Raw genomic sequence first — 20,600 nt, 5'->3', positions numbered from 1 at the left:
TGGGCATGGGGAAGGACAGCAACATGTTTGTCTCTTGCTAGAGCCAGGGCTCACTTAGCATAGAGCATGGTCATGCATCTCTGGGCTTTAACTCCAGTGAGAACCTCAGAGCTTATGCCAAATATATAAGCATACTACTCACGGGAAAAAAAAGGTGAAACCTCAGCTTTGTCTCTAAATCTGCCTTGGACTTAGACTATGAAGTAATCACTTCTAGAGCTACTTTTTCTTTTTAACTTTCTTCTTTTTTCTTTTTTTGAGACAGAATATCCCTCTTTCACTCAGTCTTAAGTGTAATGGTATGACCTTGACTCACTACAGCCTCTGCCTCCCAAATTTAAGTGATTCTCAGGCCTCAGCCTTCTGAGTATCTAGGATTACAGGCATGTGCCGCCACACCCAGCTAATTTTTTGTATTTTTAGTAAAGACAGGTTTTTGCCATGTTTAGTAAAGACAGGGTTTGCCCCCTGGTCTTGAACTCCTGGCCTCAAGTGACCTGTCGCCTTAGCCTCCTGAAGTGCTGGGATTATAGGTATAAGCCACCGCACCCAGCCTAGAGCTACTTTTGAATTCATCCAGCCTTATAACCACTTCAAGAGGTGTCCAGGGAGATCTCCCTTTACTCCTTTTCTTGCATGCATTTCCAGGTTGTAGAATATTTTACTCATTCATATATAGTAGCTGATGGGGAATTTCTGAAGCTTCAAGATATATTCTTCTCACCCCATTTTTTTTTGTTATTTAAAAAAAATACTTATTCAAAAGTAATTTATTAAAAAGTACTTTACTGAAACCTTCCATATGCTTTATAGGACTTTGTACCTACTCTTTGAGAGCCTGTTCTCCGTGTCCCTAAGAGACAATTCTATCACAGTGTTCTCATGATGGATGAGAGGAATCTGTGGTAACTGTCATGCTGCCTTGTTTAAGGGTCACCTGTAAGACAGGGTGCTGAGAGAACAGTACTACACACACGCACACAAACACACACAGGGTGATTTAAGGATAATACAGCCTTTTAGTGTGTAATCCCACTTTTAAATTCAAAGCATATGGTTAAGTTCTGATTTTTAAAAAATAGCCAATTTGTATGCTTGTTGTGAGCAAAACTGGTTTGACTTGACTTTTCCCAGCTGAAAACTTCTCACTTGCTGCCATCAATGGAAAACAGATTAAGAGACAAATTTCAAATGAACACTTGACAACCTTTCTTGAAAGGAGGAAAACAGAAAGAGAATGCTCTGCTGGGGCTGCTTTCTGCATGGCTTGCTGTCAGCACCACAGTCCTTATCCTTCTGCATTTATTTAACTAGCACTGGAAATGTACTGGGTTGTGAAAATGTGATCAAGCCCACCTCATGAAAATTTCAGGGTCACATCATTTACTGGAACACATTTACATTTTTTTGCACATAAATTACCTACATGCCTTTAGATTAAATGAACCTTCCAAAAAATATTCCACATCATTATTGAATTGCAATTTCATACACTTAGCCTGAAATTTCCATTCTGTCAGAATCACTCACATTACCCACAGATTCAAAAGACTAAAATCATTTTACTGTAACTATATTTTTGTCAATACTAGGCCAAGGATAAATGTGGTTACATTGATTTCTCACAAATGAACCTTAAACCGCTGATTTGAAATGAGAAAACCACTGTTTGAAATCATTTTCAATCTGAGGTATGTTTAATTGGCTTTAAAGAAACTTTGCCAGCTTATTTGGAAAAAAAAAAAACAAAAACCTCTTGATCTCACTCTTGTTTCCAATCCCCTAAAAGAAGCTTGACCAGGAAAGAATTTCTTTCTTCACTGTTTTCATTTTTTTCACTCTCCTGAAATGTACCGACCTCCTGTTGGGCTCCCTTCTGAGGTGCCCTATCAGTTTTGGCCCAGGGTTGGTCACGTCTAAGCCATGATTAGAATGAGCCAGGTGGAGTGGCTTACTCCTGTGATCCCAGTACTTTGGGAGGCAGAGGTGGGAGGATCCCTTGAGTCCAGGGATTTAAGAGCAACCTGAGCAACATGGCGAAATCCTGTCTCTACAAAAAAAAAAAAAAAAAAAAAAAATTAGCTGGGTGTGGTGGGGTACACCCATGGTCCCAGTTGCTCAGGAGACTGAGGTAGGACTGCTTGAACCTGGACAGTCAAACCTGCAGTAAGCCATGACTGTGCCACTGCACTCCAGACTGGGCACCAGAGTGAGACCCTGTCTCAAAAAAAAAAAAAAAAAAAAAAAAAAAAAAAAAAAAAAAAAAAAAAAAAAAAAAAAAAAAAAAAAAAGACAAGACGAGAAAAGAAAATAAAAGAATAGAATGAAGTATGGTCCCAACCTGAACTCCATATTGGTGGTAATACCGCCTTTTCAGGTTCTGAGCATGTTATTAACAGCATATCTTTTCTTCCAACAGCCTTCAGGTTAGGGCGTAATGATCAGATATTCATCACTTGGATATAACCAATATTGGTCCACAAAAAGATGACTGCCTTAGCCCACTCACAATTATCTTCTACTCCAAGCCCTTTCTGTTGGCCTCTCAGATCCGTGCTCCTCAAGAGCACTGGGTGCCCCAAGGGACCTACTTCCATGTCTGCATCAAAGGCTCCCCTGTCACCTGGCTTCTGTTGGTTCAGCCATAGGAGGCACTGTCAGGAGATCAGCATGAGAAAGAGTAAGTTCAGGTTCTGTTTGCAAGATTCTGTCACTGTGGGTCATCCCTAGGGTGGCTTGAGTTTTTTTCTTTTCTTTCTTGTTTGTTTGTTAACTCTAGGCTGCAGCTACAGCCAGGCAAATCTCAGTAACGACTACTATGTCTTCTTTAGTTAACTTTTCTCCTACACCCTTTGTCCCTTAAGCCTAAGGTTGGTGAGATCATGTCAGGATGTTTCATAACATTTTGCTTTTCCTTAATCCTACTAATTAATTATAAAACTCAATTAAGTTGCTTCTTTGAGTGAACTGTGTCCAACTGTGACAAGCTCTGCTATGTTACCATCCTTAAAGACTGTTCCTTTACTTATACTTTCTTAGAATTTAGAATAAAGGAGATCCCACTCAATGAAAATGAAACTAATTAGTCACTTACAGATAGAGAACTTGAAAGGAATCTACTCGGGTATAAGAAAAGGGTAGGCCAACTATCTGATATTTCATTTAACCTGTCTGAGGGCCACCAGGCTAGGGGCTACATTTCCTTTAATGCTACTTCCTAATTTTCTCTCAGGCCTAGGCATTGAGAATAAAGTGTATTTGTCTGTCTGCATTAGCATTCCTTCTAAGAAGATTAGAAGATCAATTATTAATTTAAGAAGGGTGCACATCATTGAATTTGAAGTTACAATTTGAGTGAGTAAAACTGTTCTGAGTGACAAACTGATATATGCAGGGAATATTAAACACCTCAAGATCTGCTTTGAGAGATGATCAGACAATGACAGAATAGGTCAGAGGCAGATGGTTTCAATGTGCTCTACAGATGAAAGCAAAGTGGAGGCAGGGGACCAAAAATTAATATTGATGTTTCAGAATCAGAAAATAGGAGTTTAGGTTCCACTCTTAATGGTTATGCGACTTGGAGCAAATTAGTTTTAGAGACACATTAGAAGGTTGGTTTCTATAATACAAGGCTGCTGGCTTATTTTCTGCTAGGGATTTGCTTCCTTTCCTTCAAAGACTTGTTTCTTAATCATTGGGTTCCTTACTCTTCTAACTCATAGTTACTAAAACATGTTTTGATCTCTGTAATTCAAAATATTTACATAGATAATAAATTTTTAATTATTTTTAGAATAGATTGGCTAAATTTCAAGTCTTTAAATTATTTCTTGAATGGACAGGAATCACCTCCAAATTATAAGCCCCAAACACACGTAGGCATAATGACAAACATAAATTTATAAATTCAGTATTTGTTATTTTAAAGATATCTAGACTCTAATGCTTCAGTATTGATATTTAACATGATGTGTCCTCTTCACCAGATAACATGTCCTCTAGTCTTTGGATTTCGGATATTATATTTTCCTCACATGAATATATTAAAAGGGACTAAATCCTTCTTGCTACTCATTTCCCTTACTGTTTTTTAAACTTCTCCTTGATTTCTTCTACATTTACTCATTGTGCTCTGACCAAAGTCTGAGACGCTCTGCAATTATTTGCAATGGCCTGGCCCGAGTCATTGGTTCCCTTCATTAATGAAAGTTCATTCCAACTGTGGACCCTCAGTGGGGACTCTGGCAGCCTGTTTCTGCTTACTGGCTTTTATCTTGGTATTACTGACATGCTCCAGGAAGGATTTCAGGAAAGGTATTTTCTATTTGATACTAGTTCCATTCCCACTGAATTGAGATTTGTAGATCATATAGTAGAAAGCTGTTGCTGGTTTGCTGAGCTAACACTGAAAACGTTTATTTTATTTATTTTTAATATTGACAAACATATAAGTTAGAGCTAATAAGTCAGCCAGTTATTTTAATATTAGTATATTCCTTTACAAACAAACATACATATATATATATATATATATGCATTAGTGACCAGTTCAAATATCTCATAACATTTATCACTCAAGTATTGTTTACAACTTACTCCGTAAGAACAACACAACATGCACAGAGATCCTGTCCCACACAGGAATAGCAGGTCGAGAATCAAGAATGGTCACTCTTTAGTACTGAGCATGCCTCCTGAACACCACTGCTTGGGTTTCCTGACATTGCCACTAACTTCGTGTAACCAAGACAAATCAACTCTTCACGGTACCATTACTCTCCCCAGTTTGCTTTATTCTCATAGAAATAGAATACCTTTATTGTCATAGAAATCTTCATTGTCCTCATGATCCAAGAGGTGTTGCCTCTTTCATCTTTCTACCTTTTACTCATATAACTAATCAATTACTGACCCCTACATTCTAATGATGAAAAGTTCTTCAAAATATCTATCATATGGCTGGGTACGGTGGCTCACACCTGTAATCCCAGCACTTTGGGAGGCCAAGTGGGGCAGATTGCCTGAGCTCAGATTTTGTGACCAGCCTGGGCAACATGGTGAAAACCCGTTTCTACTAAAAAAAAATACAAAACAATTAGCCAGGCGTGGCTGTGTGCACCTGTAGTCCCACCTACTCAGAAGGCTGAGACAAGAGAATTGCTTGAACTTGGGAGACAGAGGTTGCAGTGAGCTGAAATTGTGCCACTGCACTCCAGCCTGGGTGACAGAGAGAGACCTACCATATTATTGCTGACAAAGGCTGCAGTATAAGAAGAATGTTTCATTTTTAAGAGGTGATCAGCTAGAATGCCATTCTGAAAACTGTTAAGAACACCACTCTAGAACCTTTTAAAAATAAATACCAGCTGCCATGATAATAATATGCATGTGACATAGTGATAAAATAAAATACCTTAAAATGAATATTAAGGTATTATATCTCCTTACATATTCTGAAGAATTGTATTTTTGACCATGGCTTTTCTTAAGTCATTCTGCAACGTCACATCACTTCTTTCTACCCTTTTGTGAGGTCAGCTCACTTTATGGTCCATACTACTGGGAACATATAGGAAAAGAGAACAAGGGGAGAACGCATGGTTTTAATATTCATTGATTTGTGGTTCTATGTAGCTAAATGGTAACTCTAACCTGTCATTACCTTTACCACCCCTGCCTCTAGCGTACTTGAAAAATGGCAGAGGATCAGTTAAACATGATTCCTTTGTCTCTATGCAAACCTACCCCTTATTACTCTCTTTTATAAAAGGGCTTATTCCAATTGTACCTATACGCCAAGTTTCATCTTTATCAAAAGGAATTCTAGGAGGAAAAATATTCTCAAGCCTTTTATTAAGGAAAAAGTTATTGAAGAACCTCATTGTCTCATACATCTACAATTAGAATAACCTCCCCACTGTCCCTGACTCCTGAGTTCAGATTCTCCATACTCAGTTCTTCATAATCATTTTCAACACATAATGCCTCTGCCCTAGCCTCTGAAGTTCAAGACTTCAGAGGTGGCTGGTGGTTAAGGTCCTGCATTACTGGGACTCACTCTACTTGTTATTTCCATCAGTTCCTGCCATATGCTCGTCAGCCAATCCCCCAATGTCCTTCTCCCCTAAAACATAAATATATCTCTGCTTTTAAATTTTGCTTCTATTTGATTGTTCTCTCTCCCGACACACTCTCTATTTCTTCCTTCTCCTATTTAAATTCTTCTAGTCCTCAAAGTTCATTCCTTCACAATCCAGTGAAGAACTGAGATAGTCTTGTATATTTCATGCCTAGGCGGACCAACTTCCAGTGACCAGCCAATTTCCTTCACTTCTCATACTTCCCTGCACGCCTTCTGCCTACTGCTTTTATGTTTTCTAATACTTCCCTGTACTCCTTGGTTTCTTACTGATAGCACCATGTGAGTTAGCGCCTAACTTAGCACCCTTATATTGTTCCAGAATTAATATATGGGTGCTAGTCTTCTCAAATAGACTGTAATCAGGGACTGTGAGGAAAATTAATTTTTAATATATATCTATGTGTGAAATTAAATTTATTTTAACATATGTTGTGCATAAAACTAACTCTGGTCTTTTTAAAAAGATGCTAAGTGATTAAATTATTCACCTAGTATCAAACCTGAAGATCTGCAAGCTTGGCATCATGGGAAAGGCCCAGAAATGTCCATAAAACTCTCAGAATTTTGGAGAAGGGTGGTCACATGCAAGAGCAAGAAGCTGAGAGCAGGGAGGCTGGTCCATGAAGAGAAACCATAACTTTAGAGTTTTGATCCAGAAGGAGGATTTTCTAGGTTCTTCCAGGAAGAGGCAACAGAATTATTTGAAATAAAAAAAAAACAATAAGCAAAACAGTGAAATAGTAGATACTTGAACTCAAAGCAATATTTGTAATTTTCATGGGGACTTTAATCATTTAGCAAAGAAGATTGAAAAAATTATAAGATGATTGAATAGCCAGCGGCAAAGAGAGTATTAGGTCAAAGGTACACTATATTTCTTACAAAGAGACAATATATGGCAGGCCCAGCTTGGGGGGGGGGTGTGTGTGCAGGTATGTGTGTGTGTGTGTGCGGGTGAGTGTGGGTGTGTGTGTGTGTGTTTTTCGGGTGAGGGCCCAGGAGTTGAAAGCCCAGCGGTGTGAAATGAAAAGAATTAAAGGTAGGGAGGCAGACAAGTACTAAGAAGTGTGATAACAGGTGAGAGGTAGCAGACAGTTAGGCTGAGAGCCAACTTGGAGAAGATTTGGTGGCACATTCTGGGTACCTATTTATGTAAGTGAACATAAGAGGCAAAACATAGCCTCTTGAGAGACTGGAGGGAGAAAGTGGGAATCTCATTCCACAGAAATTCAGGTATAAAAATGAAAGCAGGTGCCTGCTTACTCTTTTCTGGAACACGAGGTTGGATTCAGTGCTGTAATTGGAGGACTGATAACCAACCACCTATAAATGCCCAGACCAGGAGAAAGTGTAAACCTTCTTAGCCTCCATACTCATGGGAGCCAATACTTGATTATGAAATGGCTCAGTGTATAATAAATGCTTTGTTTCCCCAAGGTCAACTGTAGAGATACAGATAGAGTTGACCCTGAACAACCCAGGGGTTAGGGGTATCAATCCCTCGCACAGTTGAAAATCTGCGTATAACTTCTGACTCCCCCAAAACTTAACTACTAATAGCCTACTATTGACTGGAAGCCTTTCTAATAGCATAAACAGTCTATTAACACATAAATAGACTATTATCTCCATATATTTTATGTATTCATGAATGCCTAACTTTTTCTTAATTTTTAAAATATTTCCAGGCTACATAGTTTATTCGTGAGTTTTTTCAATCTTTAACAAATCTCAAAAAATTCCAATGTATATATGTTTAAAAATCTACAGACCCATAAGGTTCAAACACATGTTACTCAAGGGTTAGCTACATACATCTAGATTGGCTCTGTTTCTCTGGAAACCCTGCCTGATGCATCTTCTGTGCTGTACTGTTCTTTTTAAAAGATACTACCACTTACCCTGTAAGCTGCGGTCAGGGAAAGGGCAGGATTCAGAAGAAACATGATCTAACAGGCTTGGATTCAGCTCTCAATATTCTGGCAAAGTCACAGAGGCCATTTTTGATGCTATTTCTGAAACCAGCTCCTCTCTACAACCAGCCTGAGCACATGGCAGGTGCTCCATAAACAATTAATGGGTGTTAGACCATGCCACACGAATGTTAAAGAAGCTCTCATTTGCAAACTGTGCTTGCCGAGCCGTTCACTGAATAAAAGATTTTTGCCTTGGTTGCAAGAATTTAAACATCACCATTTTCTCTCAGGAGGTACACATTTTACTTTAAATCAGCATGTATTGTTCATTTCACTTTAATTCTGTGGTGCTGACCCTGGAATTGCATATCCCTACACTGCTGCTGACCTCCAAGTGCCTTCTAGGAATAAGGGCCAGTCTGAAGCTTCAAATAACATAACACCTCGCATCTCTCTATTTCCCATTGATTACGCGAGGTCATTTCATAAGTCTGCCACAAACCCAGCACCCCACCGGCAGAAGAGATACATCTGCTAGCACAGCTCTGAGCCGAGAATATGTTTCATCCCTGAAAATATGTGCTTAAATATTTAATAAAAGCATAAACTCGAAGAACTTCTGGCAGCTGTAGAGAGAGAAGTGAGTAGAAGGCAAAAAACAATCTTCATTTGAGGAGATTAAGAGAGTTAAAGAAATGTGTATGATATTATACAGCTCTATGGTAAACAAACACTCCAGGCAAAAATGAAGAAAAAAAGATACACAGAATGTTCGCCTATGCAAAGAAGGAAACACAGTACAGAATATTCTAGAAGTTCAAGTTTGAAGCAAAATCCAAGTTATGTCAGCACCAGCCACTGTCTAGATAGCCTTCCATGTAAATCAGCCCTGTCCCCCCGGGAAGACAGATGGCTCCCTCTACAACACTTACGAAACCACAACCTGAGCTGAGCAGGACCTGCCACAAGCAAAGAAACAAGGCTGCCTCAGAGAAAAGATAAATTGTGCTCTTTTTTAAACCCACTGGAACTGCTGCTCCCCTTGGCAACCCAGTGTACAGCAGGGGGCATCAGCATCTTCCAACGCACAGACAACCAGCTGTACAACCTTGGCAGAGCAGCCGGTAACCGCAGCCAGGCGGCTGTGTGTCATTAGCTCAAGCCTCCAAACCCCAGGGTGGCTCCCCCATCCCCTAGGCTGTTCGCAGGCAGGGCAGGAATTGCCTTCTGAAGGCTCAGGGATCTGCATTCCTGCGCTGCCTTGGGGCGGGAGCATTAGTCAGCCTTCCTGAGCACAGACAGTACCAGACTTGCCCATCTGTGGCTTATAAATAAATGATCCAGGAATGACATAGAGGGTCACTCCTGCCAGGCTAAAGGCAGCACTCACATTCTGTTTCCAGGAAAGTCCGAATGAAATAACAGAGCATTGAGAGGATCTGTGGATGCTCAAAGCCAGGCAAAAATCTGTGGAAATCAAAAGCAGTTTTGAGGATTAACCTCAATCGCCACTTAAAGCAAGCATCTCATGAATAAGTCATTCACTTTTGTGGGATTCGCTGTGATCAGCCTGTCTTCTGCATACTTGAGATCTTGTTGAGTGAGAAAATCTGTGATATGACTGGGGTTAAAGGGGATATATTTTAAAGCGCAGTATTTTAGGAAATAGGACAGATCTGGGATAAGGCAAAATAATGTCCTAAGACGTGGAAACCAAAAATAAAATTCTAAGGCCCCAAACCAACTGAACGGACCCCTCATGACCAAGGGGCTCCCAAAGAGACCTGAAAAACGAGTTCAGGCCAAGACAGGAAGGGTGGTTGGACACTTTGCCTTGTTATACCCTCCTCCCTTTGGAGTTTAGGCACAACTGACCAGCATTAAAATAAAATAAAGATCATAAGAGTGACAAAAGAGACACTTCGTAACAATAAGATACAAAATTCCAACCTGACTCTGATATAGCATCACATAGTAGATAGCAGTCCCTGAGAGAAATTAAAGTATTTTACTCCAAAATGTGTTTTTTGGCTTATTTTGAAATGGTTCTTCTTTCCCTTACTAGGTCTTTTCTGGAGAGTCTCATACCTTTTAAGGTCAGATAAAAGACATTTAAGACATTTACCACCTATTCTCTCTGAAGGCTGCTACCTGGGGGTTTCATCTGCAGACAAGAACCTTGGCTTCCATAACCCTTTTATCTTAGCTCAAGCATTTCTTTATGGCAACTTCAACTCTTCAGGTATAGCTTAACTCTTTCAACCAATTGCCAGTCAGAAAATCTTTGAATCCATCTATGGAAGCCTCCCCGCAACACCCCTAATCCGCTCTGGGCTGAACCAATGTGTACCTTACATGTGTTGATTTACATCTTTGCTTGTAACTTCTGAGTCCCTAAAATGTATAAAACCAAGCTGCACCCCGACCACCTTAGGCACATGTTCTCAGGACCTCCTGAGGCTGCATCATGGGCCATGGTCCTTGACCTTGTAAAATAAACCTCTAAATTAATTAAGTCCTGGCTCAGATACATTTTGATTATTAGGTAAATAACAGACTATCAAATATTCCTTTTTCCAAAATATTTCCAAGGGCCAACCTACACCATTGAGAGCAGACAGACCTACCCTTTGACTTCATTTCTGCGTTCTGAGCCTCCTACTCCACAGGTTCAGATTTTAGCCTTGCTCTGTGAGTCTTATGATTTGGTGATGTTCTCAGAGACACTCACTTTTATAGTTTGGAAGGGAACCTACTCACCACATATAAGAATGTTTCTCCAAGAAACACTTTCCAAGTTCTCCACAAGTGACTTAATAAAATAAACTTTTAGAAAACAATGTTTGTAAATTGGTGGCAGCGCACATCTAGACTATTAGACCAGCTGATTGTATTGTCCATAATGAATTAAAGTACAAACAATCAAACTAAATTTTCCCCCAAATTTCATACCCTACATTATCTATCACTCATTTATTTGCTAGTTTATTGGGTTCTTGCAAGACGTTATGGATTTAGGTGTGCATAAGACTTGTACCCAGCTTTTACGGATTTTGTACTCTGAAAAAGCAATTGCCATACAGCTCAGGAGGGGCCGGGATTAAAGGAAGAACAAGATGCTTCCTTGAGAAGGAGGATTCTGGGAAAGCATAGCAAGAAACCTTGAAAAGGAAGTGGCTTCAGACTCGTATCTTGAAGGGCGAGAACATTAGATCCTATAGTCAGAATGTTTGTGTCCTTTCAAAATCCCTATGTTAAAATTCTACCCCATCAAGATGATGATATTAAAAGGTGGGGCCTTTAGAAAATGATTAAGACATGAAAATAGAGCCCTTACAAATGTGATTAGTGTGTTTGTACAAAGAGGCTGAGGGAGTTTATTTGCCTCCTTCATGAGGACACAGAGAGAAGTTGCAACCCAAACGAGGATGCTCACCAGAACCCAACCATTCTGGCACCCTGATCTTGGGCTTCCCAGCCTCTAGAGCTGAGAGACATACATTTATGGTGTTGATAAGCCACCCAGTTAATGGTATTTTGTTACAGCAGCCACAGTTGACCAAAGATGCTAAACTTCTTCAGAGGAACATCCTTGTACGATACTCTCTTATAGGGTGGGGCTTGAGTCCACTATTAATATTTACCATTTTAAAAAGTTACTAGGCTGCTATGATCTGAAAAAACCCTGAACAACACTATCTAGCTATCTCCCCTACAAATCTCTTACCATGCCACCATGTCCAGTGGACCATTTGATTTACTTTTTGAATTTGATTGGGATTTATCTTATTGGAGATACCTAAGTAGAAAGAGTCCTATCAGATTTCTGGTTGCTCTGAAAACAATGGGTCCATGGCTTAGAGGCATCTAGTAGTAACAAAAACTTGACATGTTTTGTGACAAATTTCCCTTCTCTGTAATACCTACGTGTCTTCAGGGTCAATTGAGGTGCTAGACTTCACAAAGATTAGTCAGCAATGGAATTTAGCATCTGTTGAATATTTAAATGTAATAATTAATTTAGGGAATATTTCAAATATCATATAGGCAATGGCATTTTGTCAGCAGGTACACTTGTGGTTCATCAATATAAGTAATTCCAGTTAGTGCTTCTCAGCTGGCAGGCAAATGTGCAATACTGTGCCATTAAGGGTCATAGGAGTGCTTTCCTTGGCCCTTATGGCAGCCATGTGGAACCCTGATTCATAGTTCCTGGGCCAGTGGCAATGGCATCTGTATCCATTTATCCAAATACCATAAAATATTATCATCTTCTAATGCATGATTTGAAATGTTTGAGAAGTCTTAGTTTATACTACAAGCTCATTAATGGGCCTAACCAATCTATCTTTGACCTTGCATTGTGCTGGACATAAGGCAGGCTGCAGTCCAACCCCCATGTCTCAAAATAGCTCCCAGAAACACTGAGTTGAGCCTTATGGTCACTCAGTCCAACTCTATGCAAAAAGTGCTTCCAATTATGTTTGATGATGATGGCGGTGAATTCTAGCCTTCACTCTGAGACTCACATACTCATCTGGACAGAAGAGAAGTTAAATCAACTGCTGTCTGCTCTTTTCTGTTCCATGTATCTCAAAACCACCACAAATGGCTCCATCTCTAAAAGAAGCAATTGAAAAAGAAATCCTGTTATAAGTAGACAACTTTAGTTTGTTTTCACTCATGAATAATTAATAAAAGATTTTGAAAAATATATATCATAAGAAGGGGTAGTGTTGATATAAACTTGAGGCCAATGTAGTGTCAAACCTCCTACTTAATAATCCAATGGGAAACTCTGTTGTCAAAATCTTCCCAGAAATGATAGTAAATGAGGGACAATTGAAGAAAGGTAGTGGAACTGTTCAGTGTAGACATGTGTTAGTGGTGATGATGGCTCTGTGGCAGCTTCTAGGGCCTTTTTCATAACAACAAATAGAAGGTTCACTGAACAGTCCTACCCAAAGACCACACTGCTGGCATGTCATCACTGTCACCTCCCTCTCTCACAATGCAACTCTGGACAATTGGCATTCATTTTCTACAAAAGCCAAAGACATGAGGAACAACAGGACAGAAGGCACATGGAAGCCACCTTACCTTAGCCATTTTATGCCAATATTTACCTGCATGTGCTCTCCATTCCAGACTGAGGAACTGCACTCAGTCTGGCCCAACAGAACCAGCAGTTCTCTTCTTCAGCTTGTTTGACAGGATCTGTTATGCCTTTGAAATGGCAGACCACAGACCCAAGATGCAGGAGTCATCACAACGGACCTACAACTAGGAAGCCTGGCTCAGCAGCCTGACAGCACATTGCCTGGAGACACATGTGGTGTTAACAACTGGATGAACCCATGTTTTCAAAAAGATAAGATTTGTACATTATGAAGTCCCAGACCATTAGAGAGGATATTTTCTCAAGTCTTTAAAGGTAACAACATACAGGGATTTTTCTGAGGTTGAAGCCTAGATGGTCCATGTTGTGAGATGACAGTTGACACTTAATAGCAGTTTCTCAAGAAGTGCTCATGATTGTTCTGAGTAGCACTGGAGCACATGCTGAACAGAATAGAAAGAAAACTTCTGGGCCGGGCGCGGTGGCTCACGCCTGTAATCCCAGTACTTTGGGAGGCCGAGGCGGGTGGATCACGAGGTCAAGAGATCGAGACCATCATGGTCAACATGGTGAAACCCCGTCTCTACTACAAATACAAAAAATCAGCTGGGCATGGTGACACATGCCTGTAATCCCAGTTACTCAGGAGGCTGAGGCAGGAGAATTGCCTGAACCCAGGAGGCGGAGGTTGCGGTGACCCGAGATCGTGCCATTGCACTCCAGCCTGGGTAACAAGAGTGAAACTCTCTCTCAAAAAAAAAAAAAAAAGAAAGAAAACTTCTATGTTGGATGGCCACAAGAGTGATAGAAGACTCACGAGACAAATCAAAATTTTAAAAATAATGCTTTGCTTTACATTGATCCTGTTGATAATGCATATAGAATGTGTATATATTATATATATATACACATACTCAATCTACATATATATCATATATATGATATATGTGCACACACATATACTTGACATATATCCATATTATATCTACATATATATGTTGTGATAGTTAATTTTATGTACCACCTTGACTGGGCTAAGGAATGCCCATATAATAGGTAAAATATTATTTCTAGGAACCCAGAAATAAATCCACATATTTATAGCCAACTGATTTTTGACAAAAGTGCCAAGAACATGCATTGGGAAAAGGACAGTCCCTTTAATAAATGGTACTGGGGAAACTAGATACCCATATATAGGAGAATGAAACTAACCTCCTATCTGTCACCATAAACAAAAATCAACTCAAAATGGAATAAAGACTTAAATGTAAGACCTGAAACTATGAAACCACCAAAAGAAAACACCAGGGAAATGATTCAGGACATTGTTCTGGGCAAAGATTATTTGTAGAAGACCTCAACAGAACAGGCAACAAAAGCAAATATAGACAAATGGGATGATACAAAACTAAAAACATTTTGCACAACAAAGGAAGCAATCAACACAGTGAAGAGACGAATGGGAGAACATATCTGCAAACTCTTCATCTGATAAGAGATTAACACCCAGGATGTGCATGGAACTCAAACAACTCACCAGCAAAAAATAATAATAATCTCATCAAAAAGTGAACAAAGGACGTAGGTGGACATTTCTCAAAAGAAGGCATACACATGGCCAGCAGATATATGAAAAAAATGCTCAGCACCATTCATCATCAGGGAAATGCAAATCACAACCACAGCAAGATGTCACCTCACCTCATTTAGAAAGACTATTATAAAAAAAAGACAAAGGTAAGTGTTGGCAAGGATGTGGAGAAAAGTGAATGCTGGTAAACTGTTAGTGGGAGTGTAAATTGGTGTAATCATTATGGAAAATAGGAAGTGACTCCCCAAAGAACTACTAAAACTGCTACATGATCCAGCAATCCCACTATTGAGTACATATCCTAAGTAAAGGAAATTAGTATGTCAAAGAAATATTTACACTCCAACGTTTATTGAAATGTGTTCGCAGTAGCCAAATATGGAATCAGCCTAAGTGTTCATCAACAGATGAATGGAAAAAGAAAATGTGATAAATACAAATGCTATGTAGCCATAAAAAAGAACAAAATTCTGTCATTTATGGCATCACGGATGAACCTGGAATACACTACGTTAAGTGAAATAAGCCAGGCACAGAAAGACAAATACTGCATGTTCTCACTCCGGTAGAATCTTAAAAAGGATCTCATAGAAGCAGAGAGTCAAAAAGTGGTTACTAGGGACTGGGAAGGATGTTGAAGTAGGAAGAGGATAGCCAGAAGTTGCTTAATGGATACAAAATTACAGCTAGGTAGGAAGAATAGGTTCTAGAGTTTTATAGTACTATAGGGCAACTATAACTAAAATAAATTTATTGTATATTTTCAAATAGCAAGAAGAGTAGATTTTGAGTGTTCCCAACACAATTCAATGATAAATGTTTGAGGTGATGGACTTGCTAATTACTCTGATGTGATCATTATATGTTGTATACATTTATTGAAATAGCACTCTGTACCCCATAAATACGTACAACTATTATGTGTCAATTAAAAATAGTAATAAAAGCAAAAAAAAAAAAAATCACTGGGTGTGTCTGTAAAGGTGTTTCTAGAAGAGATTAGCATCTGAATCAGCAAAATGAGTGAAGATTTCCCTCACCAATGCAGTTGGCCATCATCTAATGCTTGATGGTCTGAGCAGAACAAAAAGGCAGAGGATGGCAAATACACTCCCTCTGTCTGAGCTGGGGCAGAAATCTCTGCCTGCCCTTGGACATTGGCTCCCCCAGTTCTTAGACACTCAGACTGGGAGTTGCACCATCTGCATCCCCGGTTTCGAGGCCTCTGGACTCAGGCTAAAATTAAATCACTGGCTTTCCTGGCTCTCTAGCTTTGCAGATGGCAGTTTATGGGATTTCTTGGCCTCCATAATTGTGTAAGCCAATTTCTTATAATGCATCTGTCTCTCTCTTTCTCCTATTGGTCTGTTTCTCTGAAGAACCCTAATTAATACATTTATACGTATGTATAATTTACACACACAGATATATGTGTGTGGTCATTTCTTCTACAAGAGGAATGGAGTCATAGGAATAAGCTCCTTCACTTCTGTACATATATACGTACACATACGTATGAATGTATTATAGTATACTTATTCATATGTGGTTCATTCATCCCTAACACATGAGAAGAGGCTTCTCTGGAAAGATTGCAAAATTAAAATAATGCAAAAAAAAAAAAAGGAAAAATTTATACATCAACATCTCAAAGAAATGCTAAAATAGAAATTTACTCAAACCAGAGAAAAATTGTATTAGTGAATTATAAATGTGAGTTGTTATTTGACTTCTTGAAGAAAAGAATTGATTTTAAATTAATTTGCATGGCCTACTAGACATTAGGTACAAGGCTTGCCCAGACCTTTTTTACATGTGAGGTTCTTGAGAACAATCAGAGAATTATGTTACATCAACTGGATGCTACACATAGAAAACTCAACAGCTCTGAACTCTTCTCACCCAAATTGCACTAACTATAGGGAAGCAGCATCATGTGATAGAGAACAGAGGCTAAACTGTGGAATCTGAAAGACACAGATTTAAATTATGGCTTCGTTATTTACTAGCTGGATATATTATTTATTTTGAAGCTTAACTAATCTATATAGGTCACATACAATTATCTCACAGTTTTTGTAAACAGGAGATAGCATTTGGCATTCCTAACATATGTTTTAAATACTCAGCAAATATTTATTCTTCTCTTGAAGTCTTTCACCCCTCCATGATGGTAATACATTGATCTTCATCCAAGTGTCCAAAATAGTGTTTGGGAAGTCCACAGAATAGTATTAAGCGGTATACTAGATCCTTTCATAATTATAGTGACTCTACTTAATACTTCCATCAGTCTTGCATGACATATCCCATTTTATAGATGAGTGAGACCAGACTTTGAAGGGCCATATTCAAGAGCTAGATCATTGTAACCACAAAGCTCTTCTCCCATGCAACTAACTGCCTTCCCTCTGTGGAGCAGCATTTCTTCTATTGGCAGGGGTGTCTGCTCTCTTAGGCAGGAGTATCTCAACGCATGCTGCAAAGAGTCCTCCCAATTCGTGTAGGCATCCTTGCAGCAGATATTTATTGAATTTATTGAGCACTTCCTGTATGCCATGCACTGTCATAAATACTGGAAAACTGAATTCCCTTCAGACATTTAAATACACCAGTAGGCTGCAGCCTAAGTCTTTAGTTTTCTCATTTATACTGCTGTTTCCCCAGGGTATAATGATGACCGTGCTGACAACCATGACCAAATATCACTGCATCCCATGTGTCTCCAGTGTCCCTGAGTCTTCATGGGTACCATGTAATAACAAAACAACTTATTTCATATACCCTTTTGAGAACTATAACTTAGACTCTGAAAAAGAGGTTACACTTTTCTACAGTCATATAAGTGCTGAGTGAAAATTGCTTGGATGATGGGCTTAAAGTGGTGAGTTCAACACGTAAGTGTTTCTCATTGCTGCAAGTGCATCATCTCTGCATGAAGAACATGAGAAATGAATAGACATCAAACAGAAATAAAACATTGCAAAGTGCCTGATTCTTGACTATCAAGCTGAAACATCCAATAGTGTAGAAGAGAATTTTAGGAAGCCATCACCAGAGGTGCTCATCATAACACAGAAAGCCAACAAAAGTACAGCTCTTGGTATTTTCCTTTGGTATAAGAGCTATCAGTCCGGAGCACTTCTGACACTCTTAAAATTCCAAGCTGCTTTCAGAGTCATGGGAGAGGGAGGTTCTTAGGGTTATAGTTTTATAGTAAGCCAAAGCTACCTTGGGAAGCAGCTTCCAGTGTGAAGACTTTTTGGCCAAATAAAACATCCCAAACATTCCTTCCTACCTTCATAGGAATTGCAGCAGTACCCCAAAGTTCCAGGATTTCTTATGGCTCACTCAAGCCACACTACCTCAAAGAAGCACTCTTCTCTCTTGCTGGTGGAAATGAGTTTTCTTGGTGGCTATTAAATCCTGATCAACACTTTGGGCACTGTGGAATAAACTTCTGTCCAGTAGCCCAACATGCCCACCAACCAAGAAGTGTATACTGGGGAGCAGGAAGACCATGGGCAATGGGGAGAACCCCCATCATTCACTCAAAACATTCAGTGAGCATAGTTCTTTCATCTCAGGCTAGGAAGCATTCTTCATCAGTTATCTCATCATCCTTTTTACTTTATGGATGCTTACAGTATTGACCCTTTCTTCCAAATTCTATTCCTGAAAGCTCTCCCACATGGTACATAATTTCTTCCATTTGTTGGGTGAGTGTGCATCACATAAACCCACATATGCAACTATGGGAAATGAACAGGAAAATGATGTCACAAAGCAAAGGAAGAAAAGCTGCTGCAAACCACAAGTCAATACAGAAGCATCAGCTAACCATTTACCACCAATCATTAGTTTTTGTCTCCAGGTGGAACAGAAAAGACAGAGAGTTCTCTTCCTGTCTGTGAATCAACTTACCTTGGTCAAGATTTCTTTTGGGAGGAAAAAGACTTGTTTTAAATGGGCCAGTGCCTCTTTCTGTTTAATTTTCTTTAGGCAGTCTCTCCGTGACTCTTTATAAAATCACAAATAATGTTCCCCATTGCTCATACAGATGACAACACAAGAGTTATTCAGAAAGGTTTCTGATATAGGTGAAATGTGCTGTCTTAGTCTGTTCAGGTTGCCATAAAAAATGCCATAGAATGGGTGGGTTTTAAACAACAGAAATTTATTTCTCACCGTACTGGAGGCTGCAAAGTCCAAGATCAAGGCCCCAGCAGATTTGGTGTCTGGTGAAAGCCTGCTTCCTCGTAGACAGCTGTCTTCTCCCTCTGTTCTCACAGGGGATGAGGGATCACTCTGGGGTCTCTCTTTTTTTTTTTTTTAGGCAGAGTCTCACTTTGTCGCTCAGCCTGGAGTACAGTAATGCAATCTCAGCTCATTGCAATCTCCATTTCCCAGCTTCAAGTGATGCTCCTGTCTCAGCCTCCTGAGTAGCTGGGATTACAGGCACATGCCACCATACCCAGCTAATTTTTGTATTTTTAGTAGAGACAGGATTTTGCCATGTTGGCCAGGTTGGTCTCGAACTCCTGATCTCAAGTGATCCACCTGCCTCAGCATCCCAAAGTTCTGGGATTACAGGCATGAACCATGCCTGGCCTCTGAGGTCTCTTTTATAAAAACATTAACGTCATTTACAAGGGCTCCACCCCTATGATTGGAGCTATCCTATAATCTAATCACTTCCCAAAGGCCGTATGACCTGATACCATCACCTTGGTGGGGGTGAAGATTTTACCATATGAATTTGGGAAGGGGTACAGACATCCAGATTATAGCATGTGCTGTGCTGATGCTGCATTTGGTGGATCTCTGGAGTTGATGAAGGAAAGTAGATGTGGAGTGGGAGGGACATGGAGTGTGGCTCCTCTACATACGTGCGGACATAACACACACTCACACACACTCACACTCCCATCAGCCCCTGGAGGTGTAGTCAGGAATCCTTCAGGGCCTTCTGAGCAGTTTCACACTTAGGACGCCAACTAAAAAGGGTCTCTGGGGGAAAAAAAGCAGTCAGTGGGGTAACGTCTTCCCATGGACATACATGCCTTTTTCATTATGTTACTGTCACGGCCCTCAAATATATCTTAGATGCTACCATTGCAGGCATTTTAATTTTTAACAATCTGTTGTATTTGGCAGCAGCAAGGATAACATGTTGGCAAAGAAAGGACTGACTGCGTGGTCTCTAATCAATTATTTGGATCACAAAGTAATTATGCAGAAATAAACCCCAGAATGGCCGGGCGCAGTGGCTCATGCCTGTAATCCCAGCACTTCGGGAGGCTGAGGTGGGTGGATCAGCTGAGGTCAGGAGTTCGACACTAGCCTGGCTTACATGATGAAACTCCGTATCTGCTAAAGATACAAAAATTAGCCAAGCATAGTGGCAGGTGCCTGTCATCCCAGCTGCTCTGAAGCCCAAGGCAGGAGAATCGCTTGAACCCTAAAAGTGGAGGTTGCAGTGAGCCGAGATCATGCACTCCAGCCTGGGCAACAAGAGCGAAATTCCATCTCAAAAGAAAAAAAAAGAAATAAGTGAACCCCAGGAAACTGGAGAACAACGTAAAGGGCAAACCCTGTAAGGAGAACCTAAGGAACCCATAGATGCACTGTCTAGCTGCCTTCGGTTTCAGCCTCCTGGGGGGATGCATAACTTTCTTTTCCTGAAAAAGAGCTGGGAGCTGCTGTCTCACCTGCAGGTTGCTCTTGCTATTTGCCAATCCAGGTATTTCTTTGGGATATTCAGGGGTCTTGCTAATGTTTTACGTCAGTCCTTTCTGTTCTCTTCCCTTTGGTAATGCTCCCTGC

At 39.9% G+C, this 20,600-nt stretch overlaps 1 long non-coding RNA gene across 2 annotated transcripts; it reads right to left on the bottom strand.

The window, feature by feature from the left end:
* Window positions 1–802: 802 nt before the first annotated feature.
* On the bottom strand, window positions 803–9,561 carry LOC119471591. Of its 2 annotated transcripts, none has more exons than XR_005200659.1 (3): window positions 9,452–9,561; window positions 2,592–2,654; window positions 803–966 (listed from the first exon to the last, which is right to left on the bottom strand). It is a non-coding gene; the product is annotated as an uncharacterized LOC119471591 (long non-coding RNA). The 2 variants fall into 2 exon arrangements; XR_005200658.1 differs by having other exon boundaries at window positions 803–937.
* Window positions 9,562–20,600: the final 11,039 nt, after the last annotated feature.

The sequence above is a fragment of the Cebus imitator genome, unplaced genomic scaffold (assembly GCF_001604975.1).
Source record: "Cebus imitator isolate Cc_AM_T3 unplaced genomic scaffold, Cebus_imitator-1.0 Scaffold65, whole genome shotgun sequence".
NCBI lineage: Eukaryota > Metazoa > Chordata > Mammalia > Primates > Cebidae > Cebus > Cebus imitator.
The sequence above is the reverse complement of the archived record's forward strand: the minus strand, read 5'-3'. Positions and strand labels throughout refer to the sequence as shown.